The sequence below is a fragment of the Monodon monoceros genome, unplaced genomic scaffold, assembly GCF_005190385.1.
Source record: "Monodon monoceros isolate NGI ecotype Baffin Bay Population unplaced genomic scaffold, NGI_Narwhal_1 Super_Scaffold_17, whole genome shotgun sequence".
Lineage (NCBI taxonomy): Eukaryota > Metazoa > Chordata > Mammalia > Artiodactyla > Monodontidae > Monodon > Monodon monoceros.
In genome coordinates this window covers 21,954,317-21,971,274 of record NW_021703773.1, presented here as the reverse complement: position 1 = coordinate 21,971,274, position 16,958 = coordinate 21,954,317, and the positions used below count along the sequence as shown (strand labels likewise).

The following is a 16,958-nucleotide window of genomic DNA, read 5'->3' as shown; positions in this document are numbered from 1 at the left end:
CAGAGCCCTGGACATGAAGCAACCCGGACAGATGAGCCCAGGTATAGGTGGAGCAGAGCGCATGCTCGACATGGCTCAAGGGCAGTGTTCACCTGACAGCTCTTGTGGCCTGTCCACTGCTCAGTCCTGGCTGTGCTATTTTGAGGACTTCTGTCTGCGAGCATGCGATGCTGATTTGGGGCTTTCAGAAGCCAACGCAATTTTTTTCAGGCTCGGAGCCCAAATGTTATTTTTCCTCTTAGCACCTGTGGCCTGCCAGTATCCTTAACCTCTAATACCGGTGGTCCCGGTTACAGTGGCGCTTGTGCCCCGCAGTGCGTGGAGGGCTCTTATCTAGTACTGCTTGGAATTGGAGGCAGAAGAGTTATTGTTGTAATAAACACCTCTAATAATGACAGATAACTTTTACTGAAACATTTCACACACATTATTTTATTGAATCTTCATCATAACCCTATGAGGTGGGTGCAGTCATTATTCCCTTTTCACAGATTCAGAAACTGAGGCCCAGAGAGGTTGAATGCTAGTGAGGGCAAAAGTCACTGGGAACTCAGGCAGTCGGCCTGCAGAGCACATCCATAATAGTCAGGCCGTGCAAGTGTACTTGTACTTAACATTCTGGTGAACTTGTGCTCACGGAGACCTCAAAGCGGACTGCAGCTGACTCCATGATAATCTCCTAAGGACTTCCCCCTGGGCTTCTCTCACTGCTCCAGAAGCTGATGGTGAGGCAGCCCACACCCCGGCGGCCTCTGTAACAGCTCACTTCTCCTAGGCCCCCTTCTCATCTAGATCTGCTAGATCTTGACTCTCCGCTTAAAAGAAAAAAATGGACTCCACTTTCGTTTGTATGGGTTTCCACTTGCTAATCCTGGATTTAGATCTCTACCTGTGTCTCCTTCTCCGCACCCATAATTTCATCATTTCAGCCCCTCCTTTGCCCCCTGACTTCTCCTGCCGGTCCTTCAGCCCCGGTGCCTCCTCAGATGCTTCCCAAGGTCTGTGGTGCAGTAGTTTGCTGGGGCAACCATAACTAAGTGCCACAAACTGGGTGGCTTAAGCAACAGAAAAGTATCGTCTTACAGTTCTGGAGGCTAGATGTTCAAAATCGAGGTGAGAGCAGAGTTGGTTCCCTCTGAAGGCTGTGTGGGGGAGACTGTTCCAGGCCTCTCTCTAGAGCTGTCCTCTCCCTATGTCTCTTTGTGTGGCTTTCCCTCCATATGTGCCTGTGTCCAGATTTCTCCATATAAGGACACCAGTACAACTGGATTAGGGTCCACAATAATGACCTCACTTTAACATGATTACCTCTGTAAAGACTCTAAGACTCTATCTCCAGATAAGGTCACATTCTGAGGTCCTAGGGATTAATACTTCAACGTATAAATGGGGGGGCGCCCTCAATTCCACCCATAACATGTCACAGTTGTCATTGGCTGCCTCCTCTTATCCCTTCCCTCTCCAGGGACACTTTTCTCCTAATGAGCATGCCTGTCCCTGGGTTCTAGCCCTTAATTCAGGCTCTAGACCGGGAATGGCACACAACCGGGGATTGCATCTCGATTCCTAGCCTGCTGGCAGAAGCTACTCTGTGACGCTGGGAAGCAACTTCACTCCCCAGAAGTTCAGGTTTCCCCTCAGGAATTAAGGGGGCTAGAAGAAATAATTTCTCAGGTCCTTTTCGGCACTAACACTTCTTTTTAACATCTTTATTGGAGTATAATTGCTTTACAATGTTGTATTCGTTTCTGCTGTATAACAAAGTGAATCAGCTATACATATACATATATCCCCATATCCCCTCCCTCTTGCATCTCCCTCCCACCCTCCCTATCCCACCCTTCTAGGTGGTCACAAAGACTTTTTAAAAAACCTTTGCTCTGTAATCATTTCAAAAACTTTCACAGTTTATGGGGTTGTCCTGTGACCATCAGATATAGACATGATGGGTGGCAGTATTGCACAGAAGTTGAGAACACAGGCTTTGGGATTGGGCCAACCTGCATAAAGCCCCATTCCATCCTCTGTAAAACGAGATTAAGAGTACGGACCTTAGAAGGGTGTCACAAGGACTGCCATCCTCTGGCCTCAGTCTTCTCATTAAATGAAAGTTCCAGACTCCACAGCTGGGGGTTCCATTTTGTGGCTCGCGTAGAAGTAGGAATCCAGTCTCAAACCTCTTTTCTACTTTATTTCTTCCAAAAGACTCTCTACCTGAGTGACCAAGAGCCAACTGGATGTTTCAGTGCAACGAATTTCCTAACAGAAGCTTGAGTCTTCTCAGTTGTTCTCACCCCCATTACATTTTGGCTTGATTAGAATTTTGTGGCTAATTCCAGCTAGATCTAAATCTACATCAATCTTCTAGAGAAGCTAAAGTGAGTCAAAGTCCTCCTTTGGAGAGAAGCTAAAGTGAGTCAAAGTCCTCCTTTGGAGACAAGCTGAGGGGCAGGTTGACAATGGCCTTGTCTCCAAAGCCCTCACTTACAGTTGCCCCCTGTGAAGTTGTGATGATTATTAATCGTCTACATCTGTTGCTTTTGAGCATGGTCCTCTGAACTAAGCCACATCAGTTAATAATAGCTGGATTGTAAAGCAACTATATTCCAATAAAAAAATTTTTTAAATGTATGAACAATTAAAAAAAATGGCTGGGACTTCCCTGGTGGTCCAGTGGGTAAGACTATGCACTCCCAATGCAGGGGGCCCAGGTTTGATCGCTGGTCGGGGAACTACATCTCGCATGCATGCCACAACTAAGAGTTTGTATGCCGCAACTAAAAAATCCCGCATGCCGCAATGAAGATCCTGCGTGATGCAACTAAGACCCGGCACAGCTAAAATAAATAAATTAAGTAAGTAATAATGGCCAATGTGCTTTTACTTCCAGACCTTGGGAGGTGGATGGTTAAAGAAAGGGTTGGCATCAGTAGACATCTACGTTAGACATATAACCGCCTCCCCCATGAAACTGTAAGTGTCTGGAGAGCAGACACTGTATCCTATTAATCTTCATAAACCACCACCACCCCACATGCCTATGCAAGTCCTAGCATACTATTTACACACAGTACGTACTCAGTTGTTGAACTGGACATACTTTTCTAACTATTCACACATGATCAAACAAGCATGGATCCAGGTTTTGTGGAACTGGAAGTTTATGTAATTTAGGGGGCCTCCTTAAGAAAATTACAAAGTTGAATACAAAAGAGAAAGTTTCTATAGATTGAAACAAGAAATAAAAATAAATTTCAAATTTTAAAACTTTATAACACCATACACTTCACAAAAACTAGGAGAAATCTAAACATTTTATTAATTTTTTCCGACCTCTATAATAAGTTTTTACCCCTACCATTTTGGCTGCATACTCATTAATTGCTTCTTTATATGAGATTTTTTAAAAGTTTATTTATTTATTTAAAATAATCTCTATTTTTAAAAATACTTATTTATTAATTATTTATTTTTGTCTGCGTTGGGTCTTCGTTGCTGCGCGCGGGCTTTCTCTAGTTGTGGTGAGCGGGGGCTACTCTTCGTTGCGGTGCGCAGGCTTCTCATTGCGGTGGCTTCTCTTGTTGCAGAGCACGGGCTCTAGGCACATGGACTTCAGTAGTTGTGGCACATGGGATCAGTAGTTGTGGCTCGCGGACTCTAGAGCACAGGCTCAATAGTTGTGGCGCATGGGCTTAGTTGCTCCGTGGTGTGTGGGATCTTCCCGGACCAGGGCTCAAATCTGTGTCCCCTGCATTGGCAGGCGGGTTCTTAACCACTGCGCCACCAGGGAAGTCCTAAAATTTATTTTTTAGAACAGTTTTAGATTTACAGAAAAATTGCAGAATTTCCATAAACCCCACACCCAATTTCTGCTATTATTAATATCTAACATTAGTATGGTATATTTGCTTTTAGTTTTTGCTTTCTTTTCTTTAATTTTTTTATTCTTGAATTTTATTTTTTATTTTTTATGCAGCAGGTTCTTATTAGTTATCTATTTCATACATATTAGTGTATATATGTCCATCCCAATCTCCCAGTTCATCCCACCCCACCCCCCGCTCTCCTCCTTGGTGTCCATACGTTTGTTCTCTACATCTGTGCCTCTGTTTCTGCCTTGCAAATTGGTTCATCTGTATCATTTTTCTAGATTCCACATATATGTGTTAATATACGATATTTGTTTTTCTCCTTCTGACTTACTTTACTCTGTATGACAGTCTCTAGGTCCATACACTTCTCTACAAATGACCCAGTTTTGTTCTTTTTATGGCTGAGTAATATTCCATTGTATATATGTACCACATCTTCTTTATCCATTCGTCTGTCGATGGGTATTTAGGTTGCTGCCATGACCTGGCTATTGTAAATACTGCTGCAATGAACATTGGGGTGCATGTGTCTTTTTTTTTTAAATTTAATTTAATTTATTTTTTATACAGCAGGTTCTTATTAGTTATCTCTCTCTTATTTTTTTACTGTTTTTATCTTCATTTTTTAAAAAAAATATTTATTTATTGAATTTTAGAATTTTATTTATCTTTTTATGTAGCAGGTTCTCATTAGTTATCCATTTTATACATATTAGAGTATATATGTCAATCCCAACCTCCCAATTCATCACACACACACACCCCACCACTTTCCCCCCTTGGTGTCTATATGTTAGTTCTCTACATGTGTCTCTGTTTCTGCCCTGCAAACCGGTTCATCTGTACCATTTTTCTAGATTCCACATATATGCGTTAATATATGATATTTGTTATTCTCTTTCTGACTTACTTCACTCTGTATGACAGTCTCTAGATCCATCCACGTCTCAACAAATGACCCAATTTTGTTCCTTTTTACGGCTGAGTAATATTCCATTGTATATATGTACCACATCTTCTTTATCCATTCGTCTGTCGATGGGCATTTAGGTTGCTGCCATGACCTGGCTATTGTAAATAGTGCTGCAATGACCATTGGGGTGCATGTGTCTTTTTGAATTATCGTTTTCTCTGGGTATATGCCCAGTAGTGGGATTGCTGGGTCATATGGTAATTCTATTTTTAGTTTTATAAGGAAACTCCATGCTGTTCTCCATAGTGGCTGTATCAATTTACATTCCCACCAACAGTGCAGGAAGGTTCCTTTTTCTCCACACCCTCTCCAGCATTTGTTGTTTGTAGATTTTCTGATGATGCCCATTCTAACCAGCATGAGGTGATACCTCATTGTAGTTTTGATTTGCATTTCTCTAATAATTAGTGATATTCAGCAGCTTTTCATGTGCCTCTTGGCCATCTGTATGTCTTCAGAGAAATGTCTATTTAGGTCTTCTGCCCATTTTTTGATTGGGTTTTTTGTTTTTTTAATATTGAGCTGTATGAGCTGTTTACATATTTTGGAGATTAATCCTTTGTCTGTTGATTCGTTTACAAATATTTTCACCCATTCTAAGGGTTGTCTTTTGGACTTATTTATAGTTTCCTTTGCTTTGCAAAAGCTTTTAGGTATCATTAGGTCCCATTTGTTTATTTTTGTTTTTACTTCCATTACTCTAGGAGATGGGTCAAAAAAGATCTTGCTGTGATTTATGTCAAACAGTATTCTTCCTGTTTTCCTCTAAGAGTTTTACAGTGTCCAGTCTTACATTTAGGTCTTGAATCCATTTTGAGTTTATTTTTGTGTATGGTATTAGGGAGTGTTCTAATTTCATTCTTTTATATTTACCTGTTCAGTTTTCCTGGCACCACTTATTGAAGAGACTGTCTTTTCTCCATTGTATACCCTTAGCTCCTTTGTCATAGATTAGTTGACCATAGGTGCATATATTGAAGAACCCATGCATCCCTTGGATAAATCCCACTTGATCAAGGTGTATGATCCTTTTAATGTGTTGTTGGATTCTGTTTGCTAGTATTTTGTTGAGGATTTTTGCGTCTATATTCATCAGTGACATTGGACTGTAATTTTCTTTTTTTGTAGTATCTTTGTCTGGTTTTGGTATCAGGGTGATGGTGGCCTCATAGGATGAGTTTTGGAGTGTTCCTTCCTCCTCAATTTTTTGGAAAAGTTTGAAAAAGATGGGTGTTAGCTCTTCTCTAAATGTTTGACAGAATTCACCTGTGAAGCCATCTGGTCCTGGATTTTCTTTTGTTGGAAGATTTTTAATCACAGTTTCAATTTCATCACTTGTGAGTGGTCTGTTCATATTTTCTGTTTCTTCCTGCTTCAGTCTTGGAAGGTTTTACCTTTCTAAGAATTTGTCCATTTCTTCCAGGCTGTCAGTTTTATTGGCATAGTGTTGCTTGTAGTAGTCTCTTATGATGCTTTGTATTTCTGTGGTGTCCGTTGTAACTTCTCCTTTTTCATTTCTAAATTTATTGATTTGAGTTCTCTCCCTCTCTTCCTGATGAGTCTGGCTAAAGCTTTATCAACTTTGTTTATCTTCTCAAAGAACCAGCTTTTAGTTTAATTGATCTTTGCTATTGTTTTCTTTGTTTCTATTTCATTTATTTCTGCTCCAATATTTATGATTTCTTTCCTTCTACTAACTTTGGGTTTTGTTTGTTCTTCTTTCTCTAGTTCCTTTAGTGTTAGATTAGATAGTTTACTTGAGGTTTCTCTTGTTTCTTGAGGTAGGATTGTATTGCTATAAACTTTGCTCTTAGAACTGCATTTGCTGCATCTCATAGGTTTTGGATGGTCATGTTTTCATTGTCATTTGTCTCTAGGTAGTTTTTGATTTCCTCTTTGATTTCTTTAGTGATCTCTTGGTTATTTAGTAATGTATTGTTTAGCCTCCATGTGTTTGTGTTTTTTATGTTTTTTTCCCTGTAATTTATTTCTAATCTCATAGCGTTGTGGTTGGAAAAGATGCTTGAAATGATTTCAATTTTCTTAAATTTACCAAGGCTTGATTTGTGACCCAAGATGTGATCTATCCTGGAGAATGTTCCATGTGCACTTGGGAAGAAAGTGTAATCTGCTGTTTGGGGATGGAATGTCCTATAAATATCAATTAAATCTATCTGGTCTATTGTGTCATTTAAAGCTTTTGTTTCCTTATTAATTTTCTGTATGGATGATCTGTCCATCGGTGTAAGCGAGGTGTTAAAATCCCCCACTATTATTGTGATATCGTCGATTTCCTCTTTTATAGCTGTTAGCATTTGCCTTATGTGTTGAGGTGCTCCTATGTTGGGTGCATATATATTTACAATTGTTGTATCTTCTTCTTGGATTGATCCTTTGATCATTATGTAGTGTCCTTCCTTGTCTCTTGTAACACCCTTTATTTTAAAGTCTATTCTATCTGATACGAGTATTGCTACTCCAGCTTTCTTTTGACTTCCATTTGCATGGAATATCTCTTTGCATCCCCTCACTTTCAGTCTGTATGTGTCCCTAGGTCTGAAGTGGGTCTCTTGTAGACAGCATATATATGGGTCTTGTTGTTGTACCCATTCAGCGAGCCTGTGTCTTTTGGTTGAAGCATTTAATCCATTGACATTTAAGGTAATTATCGATATGTGTGTTCTGAATTACCATTTTCTGAATTGTTCTGGGTTTGTTTTTGTATGTCCTTTTCTTCTCTTGTGTTTCTCACTTAGAGAAGTTCCTTTAGCATTTGTTGTAGAGCTGGTTTGGTGGTGCTGAATTCTCTTAGCTTTTGCTTGTCTGGAAAGCTTTTGATTTCTCCGTCAAATCTGAATGAGACCCTTGCTGGGTATTCTTGGTTATAGGTTCTTCCCTTTCATCACTTTAAATATATTGTGCCACTCCCTTCTGGCTTGTAGAGTTTCTGCTGAGAAATCAGCTGTTAACCTTATGGGAGTTCCCTTGTATGTTATTTGTCATTTTTCCCTTGTTGTTTTTAATAATTTTTCTTTGTCTTTAATTTTTGCCAATTTGATTACTATGTGTCTTGGCATGTTCCTCCTTGGGTTTATCCTGCCTGGGACCCTCTGTGCTTCCTGGACTTGGGTTGCTATTTTCTTTCCCATGTTAGGGAATTTTTTGACCATAATTTCTTCAAATATTTTCTCGGGTTCTTTCTCTTTTTCTTCTCCTTCTGGGACCCCTATAATGCGAATGTTAGTGCATTTAATGTTGTCTCAGAGGTCTCTTAGGCTGTCTTCATTTCTTTTCATTCTCTTTTCTTTATTCTGTTCCTTGGCAGTGATTTCCACCATTCTGTCTTTAGGGTCACTTATCTGTTCTTCTGCCTCAGTTATTCTGGTATTGATTCCCTCTAGTGTAGTTTTCATTCCAGTTATTGTATTGTTCATCTCTGTTTGTTCTTTAATTCTTCTAGGTCTTTGTTAAACATTTCTTGCATCTTCTCGATCTTTGCCTCCATTCTTTTTCCGAGGTCCTGGATCATCTTCACTATCATTATTCTGAATTCTTTTTCTGGAAGGTTGCCTATCTCCACTTCATTTAGTTGTTTTTCTGGGATTTTATCTTGTTCCTTCATTTGGTACATCGTCCTCTGCCTTTTCATTTTGTCTATCTTTCTGTGAATGTGGTTTTTGTTCCACAGGCTGCCCGATTGTAGTTCTTCTTGCTTCTGCTCTCTGCCCTCTGGTGCATTAGGCTATCTAAGAGGCTTGTGTAAGTTTCCTGATGGGAGGGACTGTTGGTGGGTAGAGCTCTGGTGGGCAGAGCTTAGTAAAACTTTAATTCACTTGTCTAGTGATGGGTAGGGCTGAGTTCCCTCCCTGTTCGTTGTTTGGCCTGAGGTGACCCAGCACTGGAGCCTGCAGGCCCTTGGTGGAGCTAATGGCAGACTCTGGGAAGGCTCACGCCAAGGAATACTTCCCAGAACTTCTGCTGCCAGTGTCCTTGTCCCCATGGTGAGCCACAGCTGGCCCCTGCCTCTCCGGGAGACCCTCCAACACTAGCAGGTAGGTCTGGTTAAGTCTCCCCTGGGGTCACTGCTCCTTCCCCTTGTTCCCAATCCACACACTACTTTGTGTGTGCCCTTCAAGAGTAGAGTCCCTGTTTCCCCCAGTCCTGTCGAAGTCCTGCAATCAAATCCTGCTAGCCTTCCATGTCTGATTCTCTGGGAATTCCTCCTCCTGTTGCCAGGCCCCCAGGTTGGGGTGCCTGACGTGGGGCTCAGAACCTTCACTCCAGTGGGTGGATTTCTGTGGTATAAGTGTTCTCCAGTTTGTGAGTGACCCACCCAGCGCTTATGGGATTTGATTTTATTGTGATTGTGCCCTTCCTACCATCTCATTGAGGCTTCTCCTTTGTCTTTGGATGTGGGGTATCTTTTTTGGTGAGTTCTAGCGTCTTCCTGTTGGTGACTGTTCAGCAGTTAGTTGTGATTCTGGTGCTCTCGCAAGAGGGAGTGAGCACATGTCCTTCTACTCTGCCATCTTGTTTTAATGAATTAAAACAAGACGTTTGTTTTAATGAATTTTTTTTTGGCCATGCCAGGTCTTAGTTGTAGCACATAGGATCTTTGTTGCGGGGTGCAGGATCTTTAGTTGTGGTGCATGGGATCTTTTAGTTGCAGCATGTGAGATCTAGCTCCCCAACCAAGGATCAAACCTGGGCCCCCTGCATTGGGAGCGTGGAGTCTTAACCACTGGACCACCAGGGAAGTCCCCAGTATGGTACATTTGTTAACATTAATGAGCCACCATTGATACTTTTTTATAACTAAAGTTTATACCTCATTCAGATTCCCTTATTTTTTACCTAATGTCCTTTTCCTGTTCCTGACCAGACACTATACTACATTTTGTGGTTGTATCTCCTTAGACTCCTCTTGGCTGTGACAGTTTCTCAGACGATCCTTGTTTTTGACTTTGACAGTTTTGAGAAATACTGGTTATTTTATTTTGTAAAATGTCCTTCTGTTGGGATTTGTCTGGGGTTTTTCTCACAATAAGTATGGATTTTGGGGAAGGAAGACCACATATGATATTTTTATTATATAATTTTCTACGGAGAGAATAGAAGGAAAGTTCATTCTTTTCCTTCAGCATGGTTGATGGAATTTTTTTTTAATGATAGCTTTGATTAGCTGTTGATGAGAACCAGATCCAGTGCTTTCCATTTTAAATGAGTGCTGATCAGAAGAATTTTCAGTAGTATAGCTTCTGGCTATGTACCTTTCACCCTGTGTTTCTCTTTCATTGCCCAAATACTTCCAGATGCCTTAGGACAGGTTGATAAGGAAATACGAGCACTGGCCCTGAGCTTTTCTGCCAGGATACTGCGTGAGTTGGCAGAGAGAATAGTCCTGAAGGCTTTCTTACACTTTGCGGTTATAAATATGTGTGCAAGTGACTGAACATCCCATATATATCTCCCCAAACCCACAGTAATATATGCCCAACTCCAGTTCCCCTTAGCTGGGTGCCAAAAACGACCTGACCACTTCAGCACTGCCAAGGGAGGGGTGGTGACAGAGGGGACTTGGAGTAGAGAATGGCAACAGTGTTAACTGATTGCAGTTAAATTATCTTACTTTTGCAAATTTTGCAGAAACATTGAACTATGTGAACATGTTGCTAGAGCCCTTTCCAGGTCTTACAAGGGGCTCCTGTAAGGAGGGGACCTGAAAATTAAGCTACGTTAGCTTCACAGTTGGCAGGACTTTTTGCAGAGCTACCGTGCTACTGGTCAGATTTGCTAGTGCAACTCTCTTGTGCTTCCAGCAACAGGGAGGGAGGATATTTCTCCAAACTGACACTGTTCTGGAGCTACTGATGATTATCACATGGTCTTTAGTTGTCCTAATGAAGCCATAGTCCTCCCGTCTCCCACATCCCTTTTATTTTTTAAATGCACTTGGACCACCGACTCTGTTAACTTTATGAGGGAGAGCTAGACCACAGCTGCGCAGGCAGTGACTTCTCTGGGTTTGCCCCTCTTCCTCCTGGGTGAGGGTCCACCAGCTCTCCTAGAGGCGATCTCCAGGCCCTCTCCTGGCTTTTCAGGGCTGCCCCAACACAGAGCTGTTGGATGAGGACAGGACTTCCAGACTCTATCCTGCACTCCCACAACACTAGACTTTCTGTTTCTTGAGGTGGGATGAAGATTGTTTTTTAGTCCATCAAATAGAAATTGTAAGAACCCCAATCTTCCAATTCAACTGGCTTCTCATTGTCAACCAATGAAATTCAAACTCTTTATCAGAACTTGTGAGATGCCCTTCATAAGATGCTGGTTGCTTTTCTCACCAGCCAGCTCTCTGGCCACTCCCCTCTCCAGCTGCGTGGAGCTACTTGCAGGTTAAGAGCTAAAGTTTTGGAGTCAGACCACTTGAATTCAAATTCCACAATTTACCGGTTGCAGACCTAGGGCAAAAAACCCTCTGGACCCTAGCTTTTTCATCTGCCAAATGAGTATAGTACTGTATTTTGTCCAATTTAAATCAAAATCAATTGTAAGACACACCATTACTTTATGTACCCCTGAAAAAGAAAAAAAAATGTTGCGCGTTATAACTGCAAGACATCATCTGTTGGGTGATGCATCCTATATTGATTAGCTTTTATAGCAAATCACCGTAAAACTAAGTGGCTTAAAACAATGATCGTTTATTAGCTTATGATTCTGTGGGCTGGCACTTGGGCCAGGTTCAGCTAGTCAGTTCCTCTGTTAGTCTCTCTTGGGTTCTCTCTTGCAGCTGGTCAGCTGGTGGATAAACTGGGGCCGGATGGTCCAGGGGTGGCCTCGCTCACATGCTTGATGGTTGTCAGGCTATTTGCTGGGATCCTTTAGTTTTCTTCCACACGGCCACTTCAGTTAGCTAGTTCAAGCATGTTCAATTGGTGGTCTCAAGGCTCTAACTCAGCAAAGGGGACAAGTCCCAATGTACAATTGCTTTTCAAACCTCTGCTTGCATCATGTTTGCTGCTCTTCCATTGGCCAAAGCAAGCCACATGACCACGTCAAGAATCCATGTGGGAAAGAACTACCCAAGGACATGGATACAAGGAGGGGAACCGTGGTGGCCATTTTGCAAACTATGTACCTCACATCCTGATTCTAGAGATGTAAAAAATAAAAAATAAAATCTGGAAAATTATGCAGCTAAGAATATACAAAATATAGTAATAGTGATGGACTAGACTTGTTATGGTGATAACTAGACTTATTATGGTGATCAATTTGCAATATATACATATCAAATAATTATCTTGTACATCTGAAACCAATATAAAGTTATATGTCAATTATGTCTCAATTTAAGAACATAAAGCAGAGAAGAAATATATTTGCTAAAGGGAACATAGAGTTTAAGAATATTTATTTTGTCTGTAGCTTTAACTTATAAAGGTGGGAGAAATTAAAGCATGTGTAAACCTATAAGCTTTGAGTCAGAAGCCAGCAAAATGGAAGAGATGGAAAATAAAATGGGAACAGGGATTATTGGTGGAGTCCTGAAAATAAAATGGGAACAGGGATTATTGGTGGAGTCCTGAAAATAAAAATGGGTACAGGGATTATTGGTGGAGTCCGACCTCAATGTTGGAAGAGATGGGAGGGAAATGTTTTTGAAAACAGGTAAAGCTTCTAGCAGAGGAAAAGACCTTTTTCTGGGACTGGAGGGAAAGAAGTACAAGAGGATACAGATAAAGTTGGAAGATATTAGAGTTGAAGGAGAAAGGAATCCCACCCTTTACTCTTACGACTAAAGTCAGTCAAATATTCTCCATTCCAAACAGTAGATACTTACAAAGCCTTCCCCCTCAGCCCCCATTTCCTTCAGAGATTACAATCCTGTAGTCCTTTTGTTTTCACAGAAGAAATAATGCTCTTGCAGGAAAAATAATGCTTCTGTGGGTTTTTGCCAAGGAAATAGCTCCTTGATCAACCTGAAAGCATGTAGGACTGCCCAGTTCAACGGATGACAATGGTACACACAGCTTCCCTAAGGAGTGTCTGCTCTGGAGCATTCCTGGCAGGTCCACCATTTGAGCCCTCCAGCTGCACATAAACTTTACTGAGTCCGCACAGTTTATAGAACTAAAGCTCCCAATTCATAGCCACTACTGCTCTGACAAACCACAAATTCCTGGAATGTCACTTTAAACAGTTTAGGGTGACGAGATGAAATATATCACCAAGAGAGCTCCTTTCAAGGTATTTAAATATGAATCACAGTCCTGTCTTCCATACATGGTACTCTCTTTTCGCTCAATAATCACTCAGCCAACCTAATAGAGGAATACTTAAGCCAATATTTTTGAAAATGTGTTTTCTACTTATTAGAAGAAAACTATAATTTCTGAAGAAAAGAAAATCCTATATCTGATTCCTGAATAAACACTGGGAGAGATATGGATCGATAGGTAGATGATGCTGATAGATAAATAGATACAGATGGATGGATGGGTGGGTGGATGGATGTGTCTGGAGTATGGTAGGCTCTTTTGGGGCTGAGTGTCACCTATCCAAGAAAGGACCATTATGTTAAAAAAGGGGTGTCTCTCGTGACATATGTCACAGAGTGCTTGGCACCAAGCACTTAGTATAGCGCTTGGTGCCAAGTGAACACTCTATAATTACTAGTATTTTTGCTTCTCTTTGGAAAGCCTTTGTATCTATTCCTCTTTCTACCTACAACCCCTTAAATTCTTATTTATCCCCCAAAACCTGACTGAAGCACCACCTTCTCCAGGACACGTGCACACGTGCACACACACACATTTCTTGTTCCCAGAGCTGTGCTGACGCAGGGCCTTTGTTGTGGCCTGGCTTTGAGCTCCTTGACAGCACATACGCAGCGTCTAGACATCTTCCAGCCCCATGCCAATGCAGTGCCTGGCACTTGATACACATTTATTTAACTGAACTGACAGGCCACCTCCAGTAGAACTGCTTCTCATTCCCTTAGGTATAATCCTTCCTTCCTCTGGAGGTGCTCCCACAGCTCTTTATAGTGTTTCTGGTATAGGACTTGTCACATTCAACTGTGATCACTTGTTTGTGCAACATGCACACATATAGACTGTGCCTTGTTCACCTTTATATGACACAGAGCCCATAGCACCAAGTCTGGTGGTAGCAGTGAATTATCTACAGACACCTGTTAAATGAATAATAACAGTGTTTCAAGTCTCCATTCCTCTTATACTCAGGAAGGCAGATGGCAGGAACTGGCCTGGGTTAGGTAAGCCTGGAGTAGGCCTGGGGAGACCAAGTTTCCCGTTCTGGCTTTTTCACCAATTAACTGTGTGATTTGGCTTCCAACCTGGGCTTTACCTGTCTGGGCCTCGTTGGTGTCATCTTAAAATGCTTTGAACGGGTAACATAATTCTAATGTGGTCCATTCTACCTTTAAAGTTCTAGGACTTAGTTTAAAGGTACATTGGAGGGTGCACATAAAAGGCCTTAGGGGACTTCCCTGGTGGTCCAGTGGTTAAGACTCCGCGCTTCCAATGCAGGGGGCGCGGGCTTGACCCCTGGTCCTGGGAACTAAGATCCCACATGCTGAGCAGTGCAGCCAAAAAATAAAGTTAAAAAAAAATCCTTCTGTTTTAGGAAAAAGGTACTTAAACTACTTATTTATTTATTCAACAGATATTTATTAAGTGTTTTCTATGTGTCAGGCACTGCTCAAGGTAGGCTTCAGGGAAATAGCAGTGAACAAGAAAAGTACTCACCACCGTATGAGAGCTTACATTCTAACAGGGAGGGGGCCAACAGTAAAGAAACAACTCTAACAATGTAAGGTGGCGATACATGCTATTAAGAAAATTAAAACAATAGAAAAATAAAAGTTGGGATTGAGAGTGACAGAAGGAGAGAGGCACTCCCTACATAGGCTGGGAGGGAAGGCTTCTAGAGGAAGTGAAAGAGCTTTTTGAGCAGAGGTTTAAATGAAGGAAGGGATTGAGTCCCATGAAAACAGGTGGGGAGAATTTTCCAAGAAGAGTGATCAAATAAAGGGCGAGTGCAAAGGTCTCAGGTTGGTGTGTTTAAGGAAGAGCAGGAAGGTCAGAGAGGACAGAACTGAATAAGGGATGTTTCAGGAAATGGGACAAGCAAGTGCAAAAACTCTGAGTCAAGTTTAAGAAGGACAAAGCTGGGCTTCCCTGGTGGTGCAGTGATAAGAATCCGCCTGCCAATGCAGGGGACACGGGTTTGAGCCCTGGTCAGGGAAGATCCCACATGCCACGGAGCAACTAAGTCCATGCGCCACAACTACAGAGCCTGTGCTCTAGAGCCCACAAACCACAACTACCGAGCCTGTGTTCTAGAGCCCACGAGCCACAACTACTGAGCCTGTAAGCCACAACTACTGAGCCTGTGTTCTAGAGCCCATGAGCCACAACTACTGAGCCCATATGCCACAACTACCTAGAGCCTGTGCTCTGCGACAAGAGAAGTCACCACACCGCAACGAAGAGTAGCTCCCACTCGACGAAACTAAAGAAAGCCCACATGCAGCAATGAAGACCCAACACAACCAAAATAAATAAATAAAAAATAAATAAATAAATAAATTTATTAAAAGAAAAAATGTTTAAAAGAAGAGAGGGCAAGGCTATCAACAGAGTATAAGAGTGAGCCAGGAAAACAGACAGGGATGACTTCAGAGAAGTGGCCAAGGGTTAACCTTCGTCCACAAATTTTTTATTATTCCATTATATCAGGGTGGCAGGCACTGTGCTAAGCTCTGGGAACACAGCCCTGAACTGGCCCTGCCCTCAAGGAGCTTAAGTCCCTTCAATGGACTCCCAAGTATGTCAAACACATTTTCAGTCATCAACCTTATTTTCCATCACTTCCTATCTTGCCAACTTCAGTCGAACTCTTCTGGTCCATCACGCTTTTGTTTAAGATGTTTGCTTTGCCCAGGTTTGCCCTTATTACCATCTCACACACGTAAAGCTTCCTTAGCCTTTATGGCACAGCTCAAATACCAGTTCCTTCAGGAAATTTCTAATAGCCTAGGCTTGAAGAAATCGCTGCTGTTCCATCCATCCATCCTTCACATTCATTGATTCTTTTCCTTTCTAACAGGTAGCAGGCCTGTCCTGGGCACTGCTGATGCAGCAGTGGGCAAAAAACAATCTTACTTTTGACAACATCAGAATGTAATGGCAAAGTTCAACAAGAAATCAATCATTGAAATAGAGGGAACTATTACCATCAGTCGTTTTTTTAATCAGGCACTTGCTGTATGCTCAATGCCATATTAAACACGAGAAGTAACAAAAAGTAAAATAGGAAATCCTGACTTTGAGCATGTCTCCTGCTTTACGAATGGAATTTTTAAACAATTTTTCAGTGTAGAGAATAGAAATTGAATATCTGCTTATTAAAGATTTAGTATAAAGTTCACAATAGAAATTCAATTGGATAATTGAGTATGAGGATGAAAATATCTATATATGACTTTCACTGATAATGGAGATCTCTCAAATAATAAATTTCGATAGAAGTCAATCAATTAATCAAAAAATATTGCAAAACACTCTACCAACTAGACACTGTGGGAGAATCCCCCTCAGGGTGTTTAAATTTATATTTAACTGTGGGGATAAGACCTACACATACGAAAAGATAACTGCATTTAAGAAATGAGACAGTGAAGGATAGGAAGAAAATCAGTAAATAATATAAATTCAGAGAAGTATTACGGGGGGGAGGCTTTGAATCAGTCCTTTCATGATGAGCAAAATTCACAGGATGAAAATGAGCAAAGGTGGAACTCCAATTTGGGGAAATAATGACTGCAAAAGCCTAAGAGATGGTGAAGTATTACAAATCACACAAAAGAGTGCGGAGCTCATTCAGGCTCGGGGAGTTAGCACTAGCCTGTTTCCCTCATCATCCCCAGCACCTGGCATACGGCCTGACATAAATATTTGTGGGATGAATGGACTTTTTTAAATGAATGAATAAGCCATAGGGGGCTACGTAGATTCATATTCAGGAAAATGACTTAGAAAAAATGGTGCTTCTGGAAGATTCACCTGGTAGAAATGAACATG

General features: G+C 41.3%; 1 protein-coding gene across 1 annotated transcript in view; it reads right to left on the bottom strand.

Annotated features, from left to right (window-relative positions):
• Positions 1-16,958, bottom strand: part of ACSL1 (acyl-CoA synthetase long chain family member 1) — a 153,868-nt gene that overhangs the window by 71,683 nt on the left and 65,227 nt on the right. The gene's annotated exons all lie outside the window — the stretch shown is intronic.